Genomic DNA, 20,495 nt, shown 5'->3' on the forward strand with positions numbered 1-20,495 from the left:
TGAATTCTGAGCTGCTTTTTAATGTCACAATCTTTTATTAAATTTCTTATTATTTTTAAAATAAAAAGTACTTGGCCCCAAGGCTAAAATAGTAATCAAGAACAAAGGTAATACATGACATTGACCTGAAAAGTTTGATCTATTATTCTTCTGACCTAACTGAAACTTCTCATGGAAATTTTCTGATAAAATTTAAACATAAGAACTTTGAAATAGCTATTGCATTTAAAGATTTACATCAGTGCCTTGAATGCATATATATTGTGATATATGAAATATAGTGCTATGAAACATTTATGAGATAAGATGCCAAAATGACATAAAACTTTAAGAAAGAAATGAAATGTCATATTCCTGCAGGTTATTATACTAGGCCAGTTTGTGTTTTGGTTCAATTGGGATCATGCATCATATTCTGTCTAGGATTACAGTTTGAGAACTTGTTATCCACATTGATGCTTGCCTTTTAAAAATAAATGTGCTATATATACACACATACACACACATGCATACATACATACATATGTCTAACTTTGTATTTGATAATTATTTAACTTTACATACTTTATTTCACATTGTAACCTCATCAGTTTTCCTGATCTTTGGATTCTGTATTAAGATATAATACAACATTTATTAGGGTTAAAAACAAACATTTAACTAATTCTTACAGATATACAACTAATCCTTACAGACACGGATGACATATTTAAATACTATGAACACTGGTATTAGGAAGAACTTAGTGAAGACCCTGTTGTGGGAAATCCTTCTGTATGTGCTGCTTTTATTGGCAATAAAGAGGTTCCTTTTGGTCAATGGCTTAACAAAATATAGCCAGGCTAAAAAACATAAATATATAGGGAGAGTAGGTGGAGTCAAGGAGAAGTCATGTAGCCCCACCAGAGACAGACGCCGAACAGAACTTTGCCAGTGAGCCACAGCCACGTAGCAATACACAGATTAATAGAAATGGATTAAATTAAGATGTAAAAGCTAGCCAATAAGAAGCTAGAGATAATAGCCCAAGCAGTGATTTAAGTAATACAGTTTCTGAGTGGTTATTTTGGGAATCTGGGCAGCTGGGAAACAAACAAGTGAACTTTTGTTGGGTCCCTAGAGGACAGGCCTTCGCACCCCCACTTGATCTGTTTTTCACTCTTGCACGTGGTTGAAAACAGGAACAAAAACAGGAACAACCTGTTGTTTTCAGCAATGTTTCTAAGGATGTTTACCCCTAAGCCACTGAGTTATGGTGATGGGCTTCCTGCTTTTCTTGTCTTGGCCTCCCCTGCTGAGGGCTATATATACACTGTGTGAGAAAGTGGAATAAAGGCTTGTCTGCAGAACCTGAAGTTGTGTTGCGTGTTAATCCCGACGTCCCTCGCTCAGAAGAACGACAGTTGCCAGTTGCTGTGCTGGCGCGGCAGCCTTTGACAACAGGACCCTGCTTGAACCAGGGCTTATCAAGGCATGTTTATATTTGATTCACCATTTTGTAGAACAAGGACTCCCAAATCTCTAATCTGTCCCATTTTCCATATTTGAAATGAGTATTTCTGGGTTGGGGAGATAGATAGTTCAATGGTTAAAACACTTGCCATGACATGACAAATGAAGTTCAGATCCCCAGAACTCGTTTAAATTCTGGGTAGCAACACAGCCAGCCTCTAATTCCAACTTTGGAAAAAGAGACAAGAGATTTCCTAGAGTGAGGTGGCTAGACAAACCACTCAAACACATGGAAGTGGAAAGAGAAAAAGAAAACATAACCAAAAAGTAAGTATGTGGTGGTTTGAATGAGAATGCCCCCATAAGCTCATATGTTTGAATACTTTGTCACTAGGTGGTGGAACAATTTCAGAAGAATTAGGAGATGTGGCCTTCTTGGAGAAAGTGCATCATGGTGATGGGCATAGGATTCACAAGGCTCACACCATTTCTAGTGAGCCCTCTAAATTCTGCTTGTCATCAAGGGGTGAACTCTTGCCTATTTCCGCCATGATGCCACCACTATGTCAGCATGGACGCTAACCCTCTGAAATGGTTTATTTTGCAAGTTACCTTGGTTATGCTGTCTTATCACAGCAATAGGAAAGAAACTAATACCGAGTGCTTAAAAAAAATTCTGACATTTGGAAATAAAGCTGAGCTAAAGAAACTAGTAGTGTCTGTGGATGAGCTGACAAAGACCTAGTGCTTGGGTTTCTTAATCCTTTCCTGGATGATTCTAAAGTGAAGCCAATGTGAGTTAGTTGCCTTAGACTTGTTTAAATTCCCATAAATCTATTAATATGTATTCTTCCTCCTCCAAAATATCCTATTACTTTGCAAAGCAAATTTTGTTATTTTATTATAGCCAAAAAGTTGGAAATGATTCACAGAATCCAGAGACTCAGCCTTTGAATCTTTGCTAATTCAATAATACATAAAAATAAGTTCCCAATGTGACAGAGAGGAAAAATATGTACCAATTCCACCTGATCATTCCACAGAGCAAGAAATTTACAGATCAGTATTTTCCAGACAAAATCTAATAGAAACTGAAATGATGGATCTTACTTTCCAAAAAAAGAATAAAAGTTCTATGATTTTTTTAAATGAACCTTGAAAATAGATAGAACCATTCTAATATTTGAAAAGTGATAATTTCAGCTAACTAGGGAACACTAACATTGAAGACAAAGTAAGAAACAGAATAGATGGAATATTTTTGCTAATATCTTGAAACATAACACATTTTGTGGGAGCTCTATCTATTTATATAGTGACCATTTGCCAATTATAAGGCAGCATGCTGAGATCATTAGGGCTGAGACAAGTCTATGGCATCACTACAAACATGATGCCCATAAGCCTCCTAGGGAACTTGTTAAAATGCAGATTTTGATTAAGTATTTGTGAAGCCCAAGTGTCTGCAATTCTAACACACTCCCAGGGGATAGAAAGTTACAGGGCAAGAAGTAATGTTTGTGCATTACTAAGGCAAGCTATTCATCTTTAAAATCTACACAGATGAAAGTGTCCACATAAGAATAAAATTTAAGATGTAAAGTACATTCTGTGACTTTTTACATGAAAGGCAGAAAATATTTGATGCTGGTTATTTCTTTGTCTCAACACGCTGAGACTATAAATAGCTGGCTGAAGATTAGAAAGCTAAAATAGAGATCAAGTTTAATTTTTGGAGGTGGTATCAGGGCTGTCACCACCAATAATGTAAGGATTTAAATCAGGAAAAGAAATGTTATTCAGCTTTTTGTCACAGTGACAAACTACCTGGCATAGTAACCCAAAGGAAGGACTCATGTTGTCTTATGGTTTCAAATACTTCTCTCCATAGTCACATGGTTCCATTATTATGTGTCCGTGTGAGACAGAACATAAGGTGGCCCCCATAGGTAATGATTTAACTGCTCCTTTTATGACAACAAGGAAACAGAGAGCATGAAAATGAAGTCAGAGACAAATACAAGCTCCAAAGATATGGCCACTGGAAAGTCATTTATTCAAGTCATTTCCTGCTTTTTAAAAGATTTGACTACTTCACGAATATATATTCAATTGTAGATCCATTGATGGATTGATTCTTTGTTTAAGTCAAAAGTCCCATGATGTAATCATTGCTGCCAAACCTCAGCTTTTCCTCTAATAAGACTCTGCTTATTGATACCCTTCTTGATACACCTCTACATATGATCACTAACTGGGTAGAAAGTCTTTAATACAGGGACCCTTTGGAGTCACATTTCATATCCAAGCTGTAATACTTTATCCTTGGTTCCTGAAAGAATCATAATATAAGATGTATTAAGATTGTCTCTACTAGTCTTCAAAGTTCCAAAAAAAAAAAAGTCTAGTTCATTATCTCCTGGCAGCCAGGTGTGGTTGCACATTCCTGTAATCCCAACAGTCTGGAGGCAGGTGCAAGTGGCTCTCTGTGAGATCTGGGCCAGTATAATGTACACATTAAGTTCCAGGCTAGAGAGGGATGGATGTAATCTTTTCTAAAGAAAATTAATCAAAACACTAAAGTTAACTCTTGGTTGTAAACCCATGTATCAATGAAAAGAAAAATTAAAAATTTCTAGTGGACAGTGGTGGAACAAGAAATATGCTCTTATAGCAAAAAGGAAAATAGAAAGTAGCAGGAGTAACTGAGACCAGCGTAGAGTAAAAATAATTACATCCTTGTTTTATGTGGTTTCTGTTGCTGTGATAATCATCATGACCAAAAACAACTTGGGGAGGAAAGATTTTATTTTATCTTACCCTTACAGTTCAACATCTAGGGAATCCAAGGCAGAAATTCAAGGCAAAAGCTTGAAGCAGAAACCATGGAGGACTACCTCTTGCTGGCTTGCCCCAGGCTTATATGCAGCTTCCTTTCTTATAGAGCCCAGGCCCACATGTCTAGGGATGAAACTTTCTCCACAGTGGGTCAGGCTTTTCTACATCATTTAGCAATCATGGAGGCAATTCTTCAGTTGAGGATCCCATTTTCCATGTGTGTTTTGTTGGCAACCAAGATCATTTATCATAATCTCACTGCTGTGTATCTGCCCTCTGAGATGTGTGATGATGTTCTATGAGCTCCAAAGGGCTTGGTCAGCCCCATTTCAGCTTATTAGCTTGATCCCACGTGTCTTTTTCCTGCATGGGCTCTACTTTCTGCCTGGGGCTTTCTGCTGTAGATGTTCATTCCTCTGCTTCGTCTACCATTCTTGTATTCACTATAATGTAGGCTTCATTTTCACAGCTTCACACATCTCTGGGGCCACATGCAGGGACCCCAATCCTGCAGCCATGGCCTGAACTTTGATGTTTTTATAAAAGATCTGGGTAGAAGAACTGGTGTAGGAGGCTCTTTTGTCTATGTGTTGCTTTCATTGGTTGTATAAAGGAACTACCTTGGCCTTTTGATAGGGCAGAACTTAGATGGATGAGGAAGACAGAACAGGATGCTGGGAAGAAGGGCAGTTTGGCAGGTGCCATGAAGCTCTTGCCCGAGACTGATACTGGTTAGAATCTTTCCCGGTAAGCCACGACCTCGTGGTGACATACAGATTATTAGAAATGGGTTGAATCAAGATGTGAGAGTTAGCCAATAAGAGACTAGAACTAATGAGCCAGGCAGTGTTTAAATGAATATAGTTTCTGTGTGATTATTTCAGGTGTAAGTTAGCTGGGTGGGATGGAACAAAGGGACCCCTGCGCTCCTCACAAGAAAGAACCCAACTAAACACCTTTTACATTTTTCATGCCACTAAGACATCGTCACATGGAAAATACCAAAGTTTGCTGCCAGCTAAAATATTAGCTGAATTCTCTGAGATTATGACCATTTTAAACCTAAGAAAATCCTCCCTTAGTTAGTCCTAGATGCTCAGTGTACTTTAACAATGTTCTGTTCTCAAGGGAAAATTAGTCCAATGAGTGTGTACTTGTAAATTCTTGAGCCTATGGCAGATGGGTGTTCTGCCTCCTAAGGTACCCTTGGATACCATTAATGTTTCAGTGTGAAGTACTTGAATTCTTTTTAATGGTCCCAGTCTCTTTAAATGAACACATCAATTATCCCCAACTTTATACATGCATTTTTCTTCTTCGTCAAACTGAAAGATTTTCATATAATTTTGTTCTGATATTTCCTCTCAACGCTTACTGTAAATCTGACAAGAAGTAGCCAATAAGATTCAGGTGACTGCCTGAATGATGGGATACCTTGAAATTTCATTTGCCAATTTACTGAACCATTACCTTTTAAAACAGCTTCCCTCCAACCTTAGGACATGAAGAAAATATAGACATGTTCTTTGTTGCAATGTAATTGCATCCTCAGCCCATTCTGAAATCAGGTGCATGTAATATTCTCAGTTTGCATTCCTATGTCTTTTGTGGTTCTCCATACTTCCAAAAGAACTACCTTCCAAACTCAGATTACAACATTCTGGCGTGTCTATATCTAACATCTCTAAACTCTCCCAGATTCCTCTCACAAAACCACCTCAAATGTTTCTGAACATTTTACATCACTAGCAATAATTGTACTGGTGACCTCAATGATTACAATTTTCTGTGTTAGTCAGTTCTCAAATACTGGGACAAAACACCTGATAAGTCAAGTTAAAGAAGGATGATTTGTTTTGGATCAGAGTTTCAGAGGTTTTATTCCTTAATTATGTATCTCTGTTGTTTCTGAGCAATAATGAGGTAGTCTATCACAGTGGAAGGGTGTCAGGGTAAAACTGCTTACCTTATATAGTATACAGGTAGCAGTGACAGAAAAGGATCCAAGAAAGACATATTCCCCAAAGGCATATTCCTCATGACCAGCTTCTCCAACCAGACCCCAGCTCATAAATGCCCATTAGTGCTCTAGTAACCTATCAATTATACCAAAAGGTAGTGACTAAGGCTTTAACACACTAACCTTTTGCAGGAACCTATGTAAACTCAATATCAATGGAGATGAGATTGCAATCTCAACCACCATGTGATTTTTGAAGGAAATAAATTCAAGCATAGTGAGAATATATTTGCCTTGCAGATCATGAAGATTTTTAAAGCATTCTGAGCTTAAGGAGACTATGTTCTTATCTAAGTTATGAAGAACAAATAAGAATTGTGGGACTTATCAAAAACCCAACAGGTTAATGAAGCCTCAATTGTGAGAACAATGGCCTAATAATAAGTATTTTAGTGATTTTTTTAAATAGTATTTCACAAATATTTGGTCTCAAGAAACCTAGGCAGTTTCATCATTTATTGAAGATCCTAAAAGCATTTATTTATATGAATGTATCAATTATTTACCATATTAAAATTAAAACAAATTTAAACTTAATTTATTTTTGCATTGTTTATGTTGTGGTACTATGGGTGGAACCTAGGGCCTTGCACATGCTATGTATGTGCTCCATTATGATGGTGTATAACCAGCCCTTCTTTTACTTTTTATTTTGAGTAAAGGTCTTGCTGAGTTACCCCAAATGCCTTGTGCCTTGAATATCTCTCTGTCTCTCTCTGTCTCTCTCTCTCTGTCTCTCTGTCTCTGTCTCTCTCTCTTTCTCGACAAATCCTTAAAAATCCTCCTGCCTAGCTTTTCATGTAGCTGGGACCATAAACTTATATCACTAGACCTGCTGGCTCAATTTTTAAAATTAATATATTAAACTATATGGAAACAATAACAATACATTAATTAACTATTAATACTAAAACATATTTGTAAGCAGCAATAATTTCCAAAACACAAACTGATGTAGGTGAGTCTTGTTTCTATGTGTTGCTTTCATTGGTTAATTAGTAAAGAAACTGCTTGGCCTGCTAGGTCAGAACATAGGTAGGCGGGGAAGACAGAACTGAATTCTGGGAGGAAGAAAGCAGAGGCAGAGAGCCACCGCCATGAAGCTGCCAGGTCAAGACATGCTGAATCTTTTGCAGTAAGCCACAAGCTCGTGGTGACATACAGATTATTAGAAATGGGTTGAATCAATATGTAAGAGTTAGCCAATAAGAGGCTAGCTATAATGGGCCAGGCAGTGTTTAAAAGAATACAGTTTTCGTGTAAATATTTTGGGGTAAGCTAGCCGGGATTTGGGTGGGAATGCAGCTGCCGTTCCTTCAACAGCAAACTATTATGAGAAGGGTTGTATTGCCTTTGTCAATTTAACTTTATAGACACCTGATTCTCCGATTTGCTTTTAAATTTACTTTATGGTTGTATATTTTGGTTGAAGTATATGATGAAAACTTACCTTCATAGGTAATTGGAAACAGGAAGGATAGTTTAGGATTTTCAGAAAGTTATGAATATTTTTAATTGATTCTACCCCCAATCTTGACTGGTGGTTATTTCCAGATTCAACTTTGTAAAGCCTTTGAGAAGTTATATCAAGGGCTGTGGGAATAGTTCATTGTCAGTGTGCCTGCAAGGAAGCTCTATGTTTGAAAGTTAGCCCAAAGGATGAGGAAAAGGAAGAGAAAGATGATGACAGGAAGAGAAATAAGAAGGAGGAAGAGGAGTGGAGGAAAAGGAGGAAGGAGATAGAGAAGGGGTGGAGTTGGAGGAGAAAGAAAGGAGAAGGACGAGAAAGGAGGAGGGAACAAAGACGAGGAAGAAAGGGGTAAGGAGACTTGGAAAAGGAGAAAGGAGAGAGGATGGGAGAAAAATGAGAGAAGTAGAAAGGGAGGAAAGGGAGCTTAAAGAGAGGAGGAAGGAAGAGGAGAATGGGGAGGTGGAGAGAATGAAGGAGATGGAACAGGAAGGAGAAGAAAGGAAAGAAGTGGAAAAAAGGAGGAAGGCAGGCAGACAGGACATAGAAAAGAACTCTTTGTACTGCTGTAGTAAGCACATCTGTTCATCTGCCAGCTTAAAAGGATTGTCAGCTCATCTTACTGGTCATGAGGAAACGTTTCAAAGAGCTAGAAATCATTTCAGAATATTGGCATGCCATTATGTACTATCAGTTTATCAGTATGACTTCTGACCTCATCAAAAATGTTAGGGAGAACTAGAAAGAACAACTGTTAAGGTTGAGGAAGTAAGTCAAAGCATCCACAGATCCTGTGCTTCCGGACATTTGTTTCTGTCTGCACTATAATTCTTATTACAAGCCAAGACAATTCATGAGTAAACTTTATATATTTGTGCTATGAAAAAAATAGGGCTGTATTGTGAAGGTTCATGATACAAACAATTATAAGAAAACATTAATAAACACAGCACAATATTATTGTGGTCTTATTCTAGCACAAAGCTCTCTGCTGATATAATCAGGCAAAGTAACAATGGTCTCAGTTGTAGTCAGGCATCACTGGACTGTTCAGGCTATTTCCAGCTGACATGAATGCAAAAGTGTGTTCATAGTAAGAAATTGTCTGCCTTTTATACCGTGTTAATGCTTGGGTTACTGTAATTCAAGCTACTAAAGCATAAGTCAAGGCCCTGGAACCAAACAGGTGATAGCCATTCTTATGATTACACCAAAAGTTACCTGAGTTGAAAAGTAAAAAAAAATAGCTAGTTTTCCACTTGGGATTGTCATGAATGAATTAACAAACATTCCTTTTTCTTAGCATTAACATTGATTTTACTCTGTCTGTGCTGACCTGATATGCTTTTTAGTATTTTGTATGTGTTAGCTGAATATGTCAGACATAACTAATTAGTTAAACATAATTGTGAGGATTTCTTCATTTTGACAAAAGAATACTTGAGGTTATTCGACATTTCTCAAAGTCTGTTGTGTGTGTGTGTGTGTGTGTGTGTGTGTGTGTGTGTGTGTGTGTGTGAGTGTGTATAAAACTTAACTAATTCCCTCAGGAATCTATGCAGTATGAAGATGTGGCATTTCTTTATTCCCTCTTAAATAACAAATGACTCTTATTTTATTTAAGACAGGAAGGCAACAATTGGTTTTTAATTCTCTTCCAGACTTCTGTTAAGGTAGGTATAGTTGTCTGAACATAATGTGGCTTTAATAGTAAGTTCAGCTCAAAGTTGACTCATTGTTACTGAAGCGTGGTGTGCCCCTGTGTGCTTGCTTCTTTACTTTTCTCTTTTCTCTACCTCCTGACATGTGGATGCTACAGTTGCAGGACCAAGTCATGAGAATGCAGTGATCTTGGCTTAAACAGCATCTCCACGTGAACCATGGCTTATCTTCACCATTCTTACTTGAGTAAAGTTAAGCCCTTTTCTATTACACGGTGCCAAGTATTTCCTACATGGTACACACAGTAGCAATTATGAATTTATTTATATAGATAAAGAAATTGAGGCTAATTTGTTTTATAACTATGTAATTGGTACCTGGCAAATTTCAAATGAGAAGACTTTTGAGAAAATCAGGTCAGTGCACTGAGAAGGCAAACTTTATCTAACCTTTTTGTATAAGAAAGAACTTGTTATCCTGAAGTCTCATCTACTTTTAGAGTAACTCCCTCGTTTCTACTCCTCCACATTCTTTTCTCTTGCCCTTTAAGCCCAGAATTACAGGCCAGGAATTCCTGACTGACCTAGTAATTAAGGAGTAGTTAAAAGAGTTCTTCTACCCTCCTACTTGTTAGATGGCTTCAAACTCATCACAAACTTTCACGATAGTGTGAAGTTTTCTTTATATAAATCTTTCTTATGTCAAATTCTCATTATTCATGACCTATTTAAGTATCCTTTTCTTGGATAAGCCTTTTCAAACATCACTAGTTCACACACTTCTCTCATCACCTGTATTTCTATTATATCTGCTATGACAGTATTAGCCCTGGGCTTCTTCAATGTCTAATTCATCTTATTATAATTACTTCCTAACACCAGTGCCAGCACATAAAAGAAATGTTCACTGAATGTGTATTCATGATTCTCAGAAAAATGCGAAATCAAGGGTTGATTCCACGAAATCGAAAGTTGTAGAACCTGACATTTAGCAGATAATGATAGTCAGTCTACAAAAGTAAAACTAAACACAAAAGCATCAGGATAACCAAGTGAACCATGTCATGTCATGTTCCTTCAATAATTCACGCTAGATGTCTTTACTGAGCACCCCCAATGGCCTAAGATTGGTTTCTGTGCACATATAAGCATCGTGCCATGTGCATGGTGTTTTACTTAGTGTCACCGGGCTCATATACTTGAAATACATGGAATTCTTACCTGACAGAACATTCCTTACAGGAGAATCTTATTTCCTGCTCCACTGACATTGAGTTTGGCTACATGATGTTGTCTGGACAATTAAATCTAAAGGAGAGTAGTATTGCCACCCACAAATGTAAAACGTAGAAGACATCCAGTGTTCCCCTTTTATTCTTCCTCTGGAGTATATCTGATAGCATTCCTGATGTAGTTTAAATATGCTTCCCCTCTGAAACCCGTGTTTACATCTAATACTTACTCTATAGTACTAACTGGTAGGTCCTTGAAGAGGTGGTTAGTGATCCTCCTTCAGGAATGGATTAACCCATTTATACAATTGATTGATTAGTGATTGTTGGGTTATCAGGAGGGTATGTCTGGTATAGGGACAATCTTATAGGAGTTTAATGCCCTCTGTGTTACCTCAGATGCCCCGTCCTGTTTTAGGAATCTGCCAATTACCAGATGTGGTGCCTCAATCTTGAAAAAGAGCCTTGGGCCAAACAACCCTTTGTTTTTATCATTTGAACCAGTCTGTTATTAGCAATAGCAATTGAGAAAGACAGGCTCAGATAGTATCAGTTTCATGAACCTATGTCTCGGTGTGAAAATTTCATAGATCAGAATGGGAGCTAACTTCCATTAAACATAAATCGAGGGGAAAAAAACACATGTGTATGGAAAAGGAAGCAGATTTGAGTCATTTTCTACCATAATACAGATTGGCATAATGCAACTACTACTCGCTAGGCAGATTTTAAAGCTCTCTTTCATCCGAGAAGAAAACAGTACAGGTGGAAGCACATGAAAGAACAGAAACAGTGATTTTATTCAGGTACGGGGAAAAGGATCCCAAGCAAATAGAGGACACAGGTAAGGAATGAGGTTCGTGCCAATAAGAGTGTACATGAAGGAGAGGTGATATTTTTATGCATCTGTGGGGTTACTTCACAGAGATTCTCATCAACACCAATGTTAATTTTAGACATAAGCAGATAAATGTAGTGAGAAGAAATAACTCCTAAAACTGTCATATTTCTATACATAAAAATTCAAGAAGATGTTTAATGTAGTATTGTGCTGTCTTGGACTACTTATCTGTCGATGAAATTGCATGTATACATCAAAAGAATGTCAAAAGAACTATATTAAGTATTCCAGGCTGGTTTCAAACTTGCTGTTTAGCTAGGAATGTGTAGAACTTCTGATCCTCCTGTCTCCACCTCCCTCCTGAGCCATGGTACCCAGCACTACATCCTGTTTATGTGGTGCTTGGAATCCAGTACAGAGCTTCATGCATGGTAGCCAACCCCACCAAGTGAAATTCATTCCTATCCCTTGGCTGTATTGTAAATTCTAAACATCTAATCCTAGTTTGGGTCATATATTTATGACTGTGATCATTCATCTTGAGTTATGACACCTGGGAAAGGGAACCTTACCTGGAATTTCCTCCCTCAGACTGCATGTGAGTGTGTTCTTCTCCTGATTTCTGATTCATGTAGGAGGGCCTAGACCGCTGTGGGCAGTACCATTTGTTGGCATTCCTGGCAAACCTGAACAGTATATTTAAAAAAGAAGCCACAGATGAACCTGAAAGCAAGCCAGCAAGCAGAATTCTTCCATGCTTCTTGCTTCTATCTTGAAGTCCTGTCATTGCTTGCTTAGATGATAGTCCTTAAAGTATCGGATGAAGTTAGTTTTTTTCTTCCCAAGTTACTTTTGGCCACAGTTTTATTACAGCAAAGGAAAGAAAATTAGAACAATCGCCAATATAAGAAAAGTATTAACATGGGATAAATTCCAATCCTGAATATTTTCATCTCAGCATAGAAAAGGTACACATTTCCTTTTATTTTAAACTAATATATGCCTACTCAAAAGGTTTATTTACCAAGTTTTTCTACCTGACAAGTCTCAGAATTTGACTTAATGTAAATATTCAGTTAATAAAATTTAAAGCAGCCACATTTTCATCCTTTTTAAAAACACAGCTCTATATTAGAATTCCGTCAGAGGCCTCTTGTCAAATTGAACTATTGAACTTTGGATGGTGGAAGTCCTCCCCCAGGCAAGAGATTTAAATCATTTCCAAGTTAATTTCCTGCTCCCAGATGGAGAACAAATCCAATCGAGTTTACTTCATTCTTTGGATGAATGGGAAAATGTCACTTGCATACTCAAAGAAGAAGGAGAAAATCTCGGGGAAGTTGGGGTCCTGTGTGCCACAGGCACAAAGAAGGCAGTCCTAAGGGAAGAGATGGGCTGTTCTGAGCCAGAGAACAGACCTGAAACCCACCTAGGTGGATCACAGGCTTGCTTCCAAGGCAGTCCCAGGAGAAGACAGCTGTTTACAGCAGAAATACGTGTGCCTTTGGATTTTTTTTTTCACCTTAAAAGGAAGAGATGGTTTACAGTTCTAAGAAGGAATCGACGTGAACTGTTGAAGTTTCACCTAGGAGCTGAAATGAGGGACTTTGAGAGCTCTGTGATAATGGAATGTCTTCTGCTTCATCAGATGTAGCTTGTAAATCAGAATGAATTAACGTACAAAAATTATAGAACAGCCTGAGTAAATAAAAAGTGAGCTAGATATTAAACCCTAAAGGTTTTTCCCCTTGTTGGCTACCTATTAAAAAAATAATTCATATCTATTGTTAAGACATTTGGGAATGTGAAACCTTTCTAATGAAATCTTTCTTGGTGACGAAGGTAACCTCAGAAAAGAAACAGGCATGGGACTGAGAATTATGGGGAGGATGGACATCAGCGGGCAACCCTCACTTTATCCTGCCATGCCTGACTTTGCAGAGTATGTTTGTTAGTTTTTCACCAACTTCACACAATCTGCACTCAGAGAATAGAGAACCTCGATAAGAAATGCCTTTCCCATCAGATTGGTCTATAGGCAAACCTGTGGGACGGTGTCTGATTGGTGATAGATGTAGGAGGGCCCAGCCTGCTGTTGGTGGGGCCACTGCTGGGCCTGTGGTCATGGGACATATCAGAAAGCATTTTGAGCAAGTCTGGAGGAACATTCAGAAGGAAGTGTTCCTCCACGGTCTCTGCTCCCACATCCCTGGTTCTTCCCTCGTGGAGTAAGTAAGAATGTACGCAACTAACTAGCAGGAGCCCACAGTTGAGACACTTTGAGCTTTCAAAGAGATTTTAGGGATTCTAAAAAGACTGAAATTTTAATGTTCTTGCTTTGTTAAAGACTGTGGAGCGTTTAAAAGTTGAAATGTTTTGTATTGTAATATTGATATTAATATGAGATCTTGGCCACAAATAAGAAAGGAAGGTGTATTTCACTTTTGTTTTTTGTTTGTTTATTTGTTCGTTTGTTTTTTTTCCAAGGTAGGATTTCTCTGTACCTATGGAACCTGTCCTGGAACTAGCTCTTGTAGACCAGGCTGGCCTCAAACTCACAGAGATCCACCTGCCTCTGCCTCCCAAGTGCTGTGATTAAAATCATGCTCCACCACTGCGGGAGGAAGGTGTATTTTTTAATGGGGATGATGCATTTGTGTGTCAAGTCAACATCGGAACAATTGTTTGTTTGCTTATTTGTTTTTGTCAGTTCGACAGTCAGTGGAAAAAGGAAACTCAACTGAGAAAATTCCCTATCAGATTGGCCTTAAGGCAAGCCTGTGGGATATTTTCTTGACTAAAGATTGATGTGGACAGTCTCATCCCACTGTGGGTGGTGCCACTGCTGGATAGGTGGTCCTGTATACAAAAGAAAGCAGACAGAACAAGCCAGGAGGAGCAAGCCAGTAAGCAGTGTTTCTCCATAGTTCAGTTCCTGCCTCTGGGTTCCTGACCTGAGTTCCTTCCCTGACTTCCCTCAGAGTTTGGTTGCAACTGTGAACTGAAATGAACCCTTCATCCCCCACTCCAAGTTGCTTTGGGTCAGGGTTTCACTCACAGCAATAGAAACTCTATTTAAGATCATGAAAAGGAAAGTGGTATTATTTGCTTTGAATAAAAAGCTATTTTCCTAAGTAGCCTATCTGTATCCCCTCTTGAAGAATACATTATCCTGGGGTCAATAACACAAAGAAAACTTTTCTGAAAGGGTTTTAGTGAACCTGATAATATTAAACTACATTATTTCTTATGAATATAAAGCAGGCACACAGTTGTGCCTTAAATTAATGATAATGAAAAGACATCTAAAGTATAATTTCAGTTAAAGGCTAGCTCAGGTTGCAGGACTCCAATTTAATTTTTTAAAGAATGTCTGCCTATTTTTCCCATTATCTACTACTTAGTCCAAAGAATTCTAGATTCTAATTAAAAGTAAATTTGCTATGTGTAATGGGTACTCAATACCAATAACAAAACCAGTTTATGAAGAAGATGAGGGGGATTATATTCCTTCTTTCAGAGCATAAATGTACCTCAATCAAAACAAATCAGCACCCAAGTCGTGGTCAGGAGCTGGGAACCACGGCAAAAACTTTTGCTGGATCAAGATTGCCGATCTGAAAATGGAAAAATCAACTTAATATAATTAATAATCACGGTCTGTGCTAAGGAGGGAAAGAAATACATTTTCTCAGCATAATTTCATTTAATCCTTTACTGTAGTCTCTGCTATACAAACCACTGACACAGATTTTAGACTCATAAAATATAATGAGTCCTGAATGTGACCCCATTCTCCATTAAAAAGATGTACCATAATTTTGTCTTAAGAAAAGCTAAAGTAGAATATTTTTCTGTTTTCAGAATCGGTCATAGTGAGCGCCATTGTTTGTAAATCACTGTGTGTTGCTTTGTCATGTTTTCCAAGTGTGTGTTCACTTGTCTAAGATCGTGCGCCTTCACTAATTACCACATTGATCAGAAACTCCTCTGGGAAGAGCGAAACCTGTTCCTCCTAACAGGGTGTGAGCATTCCCACTGCCAAGTTCTGCACCACGAGTGCACAATGGCAACTTCCTGGGTGAAAATATATATGTATAGTCTTTGATTTAAGTCTCTTTGATTATTAGTGAATAGAAATGAACAATATATTTATTGCTCACCTTTATATTTTTCCATCAATTTCATTTGTTCTCTTTTCTACATAATTCATTTTATATATTGTTTATAAAACCTATATGTAGGTTATATATGTTACTATATTCTTGTAATGCGTGAAGTTTTTCTCACTCACATTTTTAGCTATGGCAAGATTTTGTATCATGATGTTTAATTTATGTGGCGTTTATTTCGGTAAAAGATGTGATAGTAACTCATCTCACCTTTTATTCCTACTGGCTTTTCAGTCTTTCCAGCAATGATAATTAAGTAGTTTAACATTGCTTAAAAAAATGAAGTACAGAATCAGAGGAAACATATTATATTCTTGCTATTGCTATGAATCAACTACCACAGCTCATCTTTCAGGGTTCAAGTTCTTTTCTTTTCTTTTTTTTATTTAGTCTCAGACAATATGTCCCAACCACAGCCTCCTTTCCCTCCACTCCTCCTATCCCCTCCACCTTCCCTCCCCTCCAGATACACTGCTTCTCCATCTCCATTCAGACAAGCGCATGCCTCCTACTAATATCAACTGTACACGACGCAAGATATGGTAAGACTAGGCACAAACCCTCACTCAAAGTTGGATGAGGCAGTCCAGTGGGAGGAAAAGGATCCCACAAGCAGATGAAGGACTGAGAGACAGACAGACAGAGAGACAGAGAGACAGACAGACAGACAGACAGACAGACACACACACACACACACACACACACACACTATCCCTGTCTGTCTGAAGTCCCACAAAAACTCCAACCTAAATACCCACAGCATGTATGCAGAGGACCTAGACCCATGCAGTCTCGGTGGTTGCCAATTCAAACCCTGTGAGCCCCAGTGAACTCTGTTTAGCTGATTCTGTGGGATGTGTTTCTCCTGGTGTTCTCGACCCCTCTGGCCCCTATAATCCCTCCTCCTGCAGGGTTCCCTGAGCTCCACCTAATGTTTGGCCAAAGTTCTCTGCATCTGCTCCCATTAACTGCTGGAGGAAGCCTCTCTGTTGAAGATGGGACTAGGCACTGATCTATGAGTATAGCAGAATGTCATCAGGAATCAGTTCATTGTCCTCTTTTCCCAGTCCTGATTGGTTCTACCCTAGGTTTCTGAACTCTCCAGCTTCTGGAACCTTACCATTTAGGCACAGTAGGGCATGTACTACCTCTCCTGGTTTGGGCCTCAAGTTAGACCAGTCATTTTTGGTTGCTCCCTCAAGCTCTGAGCCATCATTGCCCCAGGGCATCTCATAGACAGAACAGACTGTGAGTTGTGGGTTATGTGGCAGTGTTGATGTCCCAGTTCCACTACTGGGAACCTAGCTTGGTTTCTGTGTTTTTATAAAATTTTGTTAAATCCTCTAATATTTTATTGTATCCAAATTGATTTTTCATCATCTACATAATTAAAAATTATGACAATAGATACACTGAAAATGTAAGAAAAAACCCTTTAAACCTTCATGAAACAATGGCAATGTTTATCACTAGTCAACTGAGTAGAAACATGTTACAGTGTAGGGATGGGCTCAGTTTTTGTTACCACAGGCTTTTATTGTATATAGTTTTAAGTCAACTGCCCTCTCTGTAGTCATATATAATTTAAGAATTCCTAGCAAGAAAAAAAAAAGCTGTCAGGATACCTGAACTTCAGCACTGGCTTTATGAAAATCATAATCTGCCCATCATGTATAACTAATGATAAACAGCTTAATTGGCTCAATCCTCTTTTTTTTAGAAGCAGATACACAAAATTTTTATTAAGTGGAAGTAATACTTACTTCATCATAATTAACCAGTTACAAGTGCATCTAAATTCATGTGTGTGGACACCATAGAAATCAGAAGAACTGATTTACTGAAAAACTCGTATTCTGGCTTGGTTTGTGCCAGTGCAAGCCAAGGGTAAAACCATACACAGAGTCAATACAGGCTGACGATGATGTCAGACGAGATTGGCAATACCATAGTCATTGTTACAGGTAAACATTACAGAACATGAAAGTCTAAAGACCAGAAAACTGTTTCCAAAGGGTTCTTACTCTACACCTTCCCTTCGACTACATGTTTTGAGGACTACACCACAAGTCCTCCTCTCTGGGGGACGGTCTTGCTGTGGGACACATAAATAGTTCAGCAAGACTGTAAACTTCTGCTGGCCTTCTTGATGCCCATTGTATGTCTCAATCCTCTTAAAGAAGCTTCTTAGCAGTGGGCACCAAATCCTTTGCATGTTTTCAGTTCTCTTGGCATTGAGCTGATCATTCTTTTCATTGAGTCAGGAGGAATCTGTCTTGTATGATCCTTTGCATTAAAGTATATTTGGAAGTATCTCTAACTCTGACACAGTAGACACAAGAAACATTTCTTCAATATGACAACCCAAAACATTCTGGTGGTTTGAATGAGAATGGCCCTCATAGGCTCACATGCTTGGATATTTGATCAGTAGTTGGTAAAACCTTTTGGGAAGGAGTAGAGGTGTGGTTTTGTTGGAGGACTGTGTCACTGGGGTGAGCTTTGAGGTTTTAATTATCCATGTCATGCCAAGTCTCTCTCTCTCTCTCTCTCTCTCTCTCTCTCTCTCTCTCTCTTCTCTCTCTCTCTCTCTCTCTCTCTCTCTCTCTCTCTCTTTCTGATTCATGCTTGTGAATCAGATATGAGCTCTCAGTTACTGCTCCAGCCCCATGCCTGTCTGCCTGCTACCATGCTCCCCACCCTGCTAATCATCAGCTCACCTTCCGAACTTGTAATACACAAATAAATGCTTTGATCATGGTGTTTGTCAAAACAATTAACTAGTAACTAAAACAATCCCATACATTAAAAACTGCAAGAGCTTCTTAAGTTAAAATATAGTCCATTCTGTGTTCAAAATAGATTTTAAAAATAATGCATAATTACTCTAAAATTTTAAATAATTTTGAAATTAGGGCGATAAGTATAAAATAGACAGGGAATTTTGAAATTTCTAAGGGCTATATTTATTCAAAATTTCAGGAAACCATACAAGTTTAAGTCCAAATTCATTTTCCCCAGAAGACTCAATTTCTCATTGCCAATATGCTACACATGAAGAAAGATGTATAGTTAAAAATCATGAATCTAAGTTATTAGAAATATTCAAATTTCTAAATACAATGTCATTCTCTGTTTTTTTGGCAGGCAGAAAACAAAACAACACCAAGATGGCATCAAAGACAAACAATGTTGTTAAGTGTAATGGGACTTTCTATGCCCTTGTTTACCATAAAGAAGGTTCAGATTTTAACCCTTATGTCTTCAAAAGATGTCTACTTCATCAACCCACATTCAAAGGCAGACTAGGGAAGAGGAAAAGGATCATGCCAGGTCTGGCTGTCCTCATTTTTAAGGTGAGTAAGCTTTATTTTAAAGACTTTGCCTTAGATATTATTGGCCTGCCATAGATTCAATATTAGGACTCTGATCTTCATGAAATAAATATTTAGAGACTAGGAGAATGAAATGAGAAAAGAGATCATTATCATAACCTGAAATACCAAAGAAACACAGCACTGCTTCTGTGTGAAATAGAACTACTTTGGTCTGCTGTGTATAAAGGAGAAACAGTTTGCAAAATAGAGCTATACATAATAAAAACAACAATACTCACAATGATGATGGTATTACATGGCCTTTGAAGTGTTTATGGTGTGAAAGTCTGCCTCTAACAAAAATGTATGTACTGTAAGATTTTTAACTTTGTTTTACGAATGAGAATTAGACAATTGGTCATCTATCTATCTATCTATCTATCTATCTATCTATCTATCTATCTATCTGGTGGTGGTTTCTTTCAATGTCTATTAAGCAAAATTGATTTTTGTGAAGTACAGTAATCAATCTGTTTTTGGTACCCTCCAGGGATTTAACCAATTAGGGAATCAAAGATAATTAAAAATAATATGTCCTTAGTGAACATTGTTGTATAACAGCTTTTATTGAGATGGAATATTCCATGATACAGGGAAACTTATAAAACAAGGGGGTAAACAACTCAAAATAGTTTCAGAAAGTCTCTGAAAATGATCACATTTTCAGAGTCCTGTCCCTGCCAGAGTAAACAGTAGAAGTTGAGCATCTTTCTCAGACAAGTGAAACTGAGATGCAGAGAAGACACTCAGACATGCCAAGCTGAAAAAAGACTCTGAGACCAGAACAGCTGCCTGGAAGAAGCAGAAACCAGCTGAGTTGCACAGAAGTTCAGAACAACTGAGGCACCCAGAAAAGACCCGCTACAACCTGTTGAGCTGTCTGCAAGCTGTGCAGTGTGCTTCAGGTTCCTAGCTTCATGAGCTGTCACCCATGCTGGGGTAGGTCTTGGTGATACAGCTGCCTTTGAGTCATTTCTGCGCCTATAAGTAACCCCTTACCCATATTTCTGTAAGCAACCCCAATAAAACTCATGGTTTATCAACTTGGAATTTGGTGGCATCTGTGCTTTGGCCTTTGTGGGCTCCCTGTCTGGCATGATAGATCTGTGTTCATCATCTCTCCAGGAAATGTTTTGTCACACAGCAAACATGCTCACTCTTCCTTTCGCCATTGTTCCTTTAAAAACACAGCACGAGTATTTGCATAGCATTTACCTTGGGTTTGACATGACAGATAATCTAGAAATGACTTGAAGTATAGAAGAGGGTATGTACTTAATATGCAAATGTTGAACAATTTCATGGAAGAGATGTCATGAATTTTGGAATCTGTGGTGGTTAATTTTCATAGTCATCTTGACTGGATTTAGATTTGCCCAGGAGACACACCTCTGGGTATGTCTGTTAGGGAGGTTCCAGCAAGGATTAAGTAAG

General features: G+C 38.2%; 1 long non-coding RNA gene across 1 annotated transcript; it reads left to right on the forward strand.

Moving 5' to 3' along the window:
* The first annotated feature begins 1,342 nt into the window (after window positions 1–1,342).
* LOC146890755 (uncharacterized) lies at window positions 1,343–20,089 on the forward strand. The gene is made up of 3 exons (XR_014998448.2): window positions 1,343–1,475; window positions 18,836–19,040; window positions 19,746–20,089. It is a non-coding gene; the product is annotated as an uncharacterized LOC146890755 (long non-coding RNA).
* The last annotated feature ends 406 nt before the right edge of the window (window positions 20,090–20,495 follow it).

The sequence above is a fragment of the Myodes glareolus genome, chromosome 18, assembly GCF_982192425.1.
Source record: "Myodes glareolus chromosome 18, mMyoGla1.1, whole genome shotgun sequence".
NCBI lineage: Eukaryota > Metazoa > Chordata > Mammalia > Rodentia > Cricetidae > Myodes > Myodes glareolus.